This window comes from Lolium perenne, chromosome 5, assembly GCF_019359855.2.
Source record: "Lolium perenne isolate Kyuss_39 chromosome 5, Kyuss_2.0, whole genome shotgun sequence".
NCBI lineage: Eukaryota > Viridiplantae > Streptophyta > Magnoliopsida > Poales > Poaceae > Lolium > Lolium perenne.
In genome coordinates this window covers 53,127,214-53,132,935 of record NC_067248.2, presented here as the reverse complement: position 1 = coordinate 53,132,935, position 5,722 = coordinate 53,127,214, and the positions used below count along the sequence as shown (strand labels likewise).

At 44.2% G+C, this 5,722-nt stretch overlaps 1 non-coding gene across 1 annotated transcript; it reads right to left on the bottom strand.

Annotated features, from left to right (window-relative positions):
* Window positions 1–3,155: 3,155 nt before the first annotated feature.
* LOC127304999 (small nucleolar RNA Z247) lies at window positions 3,156–3,294 on the bottom strand. The gene has a single exon (XR_007853663.1). It is a non-coding gene; the product is annotated as a small nucleolar RNA Z247 (small nucleolar RNA).
* Between the last annotated feature and the right edge of the window lie 2,428 nt (window positions 3,295–5,722).

Below are 5,722 nucleotides of genomic sequence, written 5' to 3'. Positions count from 1 at the left end.
TAGCATGGAACATAAGAAATTATAGATACGTTTGAGACTTATCACACCCCAGGGAAACCCTAGGGGGTTTGGCCGGCCTGGTCCTTGGGGCCATGTGCCCCTGGCCCATTAGGCCAGGGAGCATCCCCTCGGCCCACTGTGGGCCTCCTAGGTCGTGGGCCCCATGGTGGACCCCTCCGGAACCTTCTAGAACCTTCCAGTCATCCACCGGAAAATCCCGAACATTTCCGAAACCCAGAAATCAACTTCCCTTATATGAATCTTATTCTCCGGACTATTCCGGACCTCCTCGTGACACCCTGGATCACATGCGAGACTCCGAACAAACTTCGTCTCCATACCATATTCAAATCTACTTATGCGACATCGAACCTTAAGCGCGTCACCCTACGGTTCGCGAACTATGCAGACATGGTCGAGACTCCTCTCCGAGCAATAACCAATAGCGGGATCTGGAGATCCATAATGGCTCCCACATATTCAACGATGACTTAGTGATCGATTGAACCATTTACATACGATGCCAATTCCCTTTGTCTCGCGATATTTTACTTGTCCGAGGTTTGATCATCGGTATCTCTATACCTTGTTCAACCTCGTTACCGACAAGTACTCTTTACTCGTACCGTGGTATGTGATCTCTTATGAACTATTCATATGCTTGCAAGCTAATCAGATGACATTCCACCAGAGGGCCCAGAGTATATCTATCCGTCATTAGGATGGACAAATCCCACTATTGATCCATATGCCTCAACTCACACTTTCCAAATACTTAATCCCATCTTTATTGCCACCCATTTACGCAATGGCGTTTGATGTAATCAAAGTACCCTTCCGGTGTAAGTGATTTACATGATCTCATGGTCGAAGGACTAAGGCAACTATGTATCGAAAGCTTATAGCAAATAGAACTTAATGACTTGATCTTATGCTACGCTCATTTGGGTGTGTGTCCATTATATCATTCAACTAATGACATAACCTTGTTATTAATAACATCCAATGTTCATGATCACGAAACCATGATCATCCATTAATCAACAAGCTAGTTATACAAGAGGCTTACTAGGGACTCCTTGTTGTTTACATAACACACATGTATCAATGTTTCGGTTAATACAATTATAGCATGGTATATAAACATTTATCATAAACACAAAGATATTATAATAACCACTTTATTATTGCCTCTTGGGCATATCTCCAACAGGGCGCGCGCAGACTCCGGTGCTGATGGCCCTGCAGCGGATTTCTCGGGATCGGTGCAGGCATGAGAATCAGTGTGGGATCCCGTGCTTGTCTCCGTTGGCTGTTCATGCTGCATAAAATGACGCCTTGGAACAAAATTTGCACGGTTAGAGTCAGTAAAAATAGGACTACTAGCCTGGCTGTCTGAGTGTTCCCTTGTGTGATCTGAAGAATTCAATAATTCAGAAGGAAGCAAGAGAATTTCGGATCTCAATCTAGCACCGGCATTGGGATTTTATTTGGCAAAGGGAAAAACTGATTCGTCGAAGACGACATCTCGAGAGATATAAATTCTGCCAGTAGAAATATCAAGACATTTAAATCCCTTGTGAAGATTGCTATAGCCCAAAAAAGCACATTCTTTTGAGCGAAATTCCAATTTCCTTGAAATATATGGCCTAAGGTTTGGCCTTGAACATCTAAAAATTCGGAGGGAGTTATAATCTGGTTTCTCATGATACAAACCATTCAAAGGAGTGTAAAAGTTCTGAATTCTACTTGGCGTGCGATTTATGAGATAGGTGGCGGTTATAATCTGGTTTCTCATCCCAATATTTTAGAGGTATGGAGGCATGAGCAAGTAGAGAGAGGCCTAGTTCTACTATGTCGCGATGTTTTCGCTCTGCCGAGCCGTTTTGCTGGTGTGCATAAGGGCATGACATATGATGAGAGATACCAACTTGGTTAAAGAAGGAATTGAGTTTTTCATACTCTCCTCCCCAATCAGTTTGCATGGCTAGAATTTTTTCTATTGAATTGCCTTTCTACAAGACTTTGGAATTCATGGAATTTTTGGAACACTTCGGATTTGTGTTTAATCAAGTAGATCCAAACAAATTTACTGAAATCATCGATAAAACTGACATAATATTTCTTTCGTCCAACAGACTCAAGAGCAGGACCCCAAACATCCGAAAAAACTAGCTCTAAGGGAGCACTAGATTCACTAAAAGACTTATGGTAGGGTAGTTGGTGACTTTTGCCTTTCTGGCAAGCATCACACACAGACTCATCACTGGACTCACTTGAACAAGGGAGGTTATTGCTACTGATAACTTTCTTGACTATGATCGATGACGGATGACCTAAGCGAGAGTGCTATCTCTCCTAGGACGGTTTGATGGCGCTGAAGACATGTTTTCTTGAGCTGGATGGAGTGGACGAAAGAGGGTAGAGACCTCGTCTACCCGGACCTTGGAGGAGCGTTCTCCTGGTTTCCCGATCCTTTATGAAAAAAGAGTAAGGGTGAATTTCGACAAAGGCATTATTATCAGCAGCAAGGCGACTAGCAGACAGTAAACTTTTGCTAGCTTGAGCAACATGGAGAATGTTTTTGAGATATAGATCACGACCAGAGGTACTAACAACAGAATGGCAAATGTGGCTAATGTCCATACCTGACCCACTTGCAGTGTAGACTTGATCATTGCCGTTGTACTTGTCGCGGATGGTCAGCTTGTGCAGGTCTCCAGTGATGTGGTCTGTCGCGCCAGAGTCGATGTGCCAGTTGGACTGCCAGTTGGTGTCAACCCCGTATGGGGAAGTGGTTGCAGCTTCGGTGCTCTTCTCCTCAACGCCGACGAAGTCTGGGTTGTAACGTTCCCAGCACTTGTGCGCCATGTGGCCAGTTTTGCCACACAGCTGACACTGGGGCCGTGGCCTGTTGCCATTGCCACCATTGTTGTTGTTGCGGGAGTTCCTGCTGTAGTTGTTGTTGTAGTTGGAGCCGTTGCCGCTGTTGTCGTAGTTGCCGTTGCCGCGGCCTCCATTGCCACGACCTTGTGGGGGAGGTGGAGGTGCACCTCGGCCACCACCACCACGCCCAAAGCCGCCTCCACGTCCACCGCGAAAGGCGGTGTTGACAGAAGACTGGTTGCCTCCTCCATGGAGAAGGTCGATGCGGGTCTCGTAGCTGAGCAGCTGCGAGTACAGCTCCGCGACGGTGACAGGTTCGACGCGGGAGCACATGGCGGAGACGATGGAGTTGTAGTCCGAGTCGAGGCCGGCGAGGACGTAGGAGAAAATGTCTTCCTCGTCGAGCTTCTTGCCTGCAGCAGCCATCTCATCCGGCAAGGTTCGGATCTTGCCGAAGAACTCGGCGATGGTCATGTTCCCTTTTTGCAGATTGGCGAGGGCGATGCGCGTGTTGACGGTGCGAGCGCGCGTCTGCGAGGTGAACATGCCTTGGATGGCCGCCCACAACGTCGCCGAGGTAGTGTTGTTGACGACCTGTGTGGAGATCTCACGAGACAAGGTGGTCAGAAGAAAACACAGAAGTTGCTGGTCTTTTGCCAGCCACATACCATAGGCAGGGTTTGCCTCTTTCTCTGTCTTGTCGCCATGGGTGAACTCGATCTCTTTGGCAGGCATGGCCTGCTCGATGTCGAGGAAGGGCTCCATCTGAGCACCCCCTGATGGCAGACATGACCTGAGCCTTCCACAGGACATGGTTGCTCTTGGTCAGCTTCTCGGTGATGTTGTGGCCGAAGTTGGTTCCGGCGGTGGGGTTGGTGGATGAGCTCGCCATGGATGTCGAGAGGACAAGCTCTGATACCATGTGGAAAATCTGTATGAGATGGTTTGAAGCGTGCCTTGGAACTCGGCCGCATTGCGTGTTATATAGGGGTCAAACGACCAGATAGATTTACAGGTTGTTACAGATCGGATTGATCAACAAGAAATGATCTAGAACGGTTTATCTACACCGTTAGGATTACAACAACTTATCTCTACGCAATGCTCTAGAAGCTTCATGTTTAACAGCTATCACCAAGTAGCATTAGATAGCAGGGCTAGGTTAGGAGCGTACGACCAACTATATCTTTTCACTTTGTTACTTATTTATGAGAGTTTTTGTTTAGTACTTAAAAGTACCGTATAATTGTTGTTCGGGTCACAGGACCTACTGATAGTGGATGTTCCATTTTCTGCAGGTTGGTCTTCCATTGATTGGATAGGAGCAGCAGCTGTCTTTTTTATTTAAATTATTGCAGCTTCATTTGCCATCTATTCTTAGGATTTTAGCAAGCTATTCCATGGAGTTAAATATTTGTTAGAATTCTGGCAGGATTGTAGTTAATTTTTCTGACATGCTTTTTTTAGTGTCTGAACATTCCTCTGTGGATAACGTACAAGGTTATCTGGATAACATCACAAAGCATACTGATACGCAGTTAATTTTCTAGAGTAAGCAGACACCTAACTAAAACTATGTTCACTAAACAAACATATAGCATCGGGTCAGCTTTTGGTAAGAATATAGTTTTTTTTTGAAATGGGGGTATACCCCGTGCATCGTGGCGATGCACACAGCCTTTTATTAAAACAAAACAGGTCCAAAAAGTAGTGTTTACAACTCACGTATCATCAGGGATTGATACAACAATCAACCACCGAAAGAAACACATACTAAGACTACATATCAACATAGCCTTCTAGTATGACGCCAACCAGTCTGGCACAAGATATTCTGAGCGACCATCAGGAGCCGTGTGCATCCAGTAGCCATGGCATCCCGCTGCCCCACCGGAGAAAGCAGAGCCCAAAGTTGGACCCAATAGGAAACCATATGGATAACCTGTAAGAATATAGTTGTGTTAATGTATAGACGATCACATATGTATCACCGTTGGTATTTTGCATTTGTTATCCAGGGCCTCTCTTGATATTCCACTTTCGGATTCAAGTATAGCTATAACTGTGGATGGGTACATAGCACATATATGCATTAGTCGATGCATGATGACTTGGTAGAATAAGAATATAAGATGGTCAACAATATCATACATTCTTGCCCGTGGATTGATGCATGATAACTTGGTAGAATCAGATGGTTAACAACAATATCATATTTTCCTGCCGTGGAGGGACTACCTATGGCAATTCCAGTATATTGATTTGTAGTTATGTTTGGATACCACCTACGCCGCCGACTGATGGGTTGACGGGTTAGTCAATGGACCTGATTCTTTTGTATGGAAATTATCTACTTCATGCATTTTTACTGTCAAATCTGTCAAATCAATGTATACAGAGCTAATGAATGATGACGCTCGATGTCTCACAACATACTTATGGAAATTGAAAATCCCACTAAAGATAAAGATATTTATATGGTTCCTAAATAAAAAAAGTGTTGCTAAACAGAGATAATTTAGCTAAAAGAAATTGGAATGCAAGTAAGAAGTGTTGTTTCTGTGACTCGGAAGAGACTGCGAATCATCTTTTTATTTTTTGTCCTTTTGCTAGATTAGTTTGGAGAATCATTTTTGCTACGTATGAAATTCCACCACAGATCAATATCACAAATATATTTAGAAATTGGCTGAATGGTACGAACAACAAAAAAAAATCTAAAATTCGCATTGGCATTTCAGCTATATGTTGGTCAATATGAAATTGTAGAAATGATATTCTGTGCAACAGGAAGGACTCTTCTATTTTTTTTGCAGGTTATCCGTATGGTTGTACA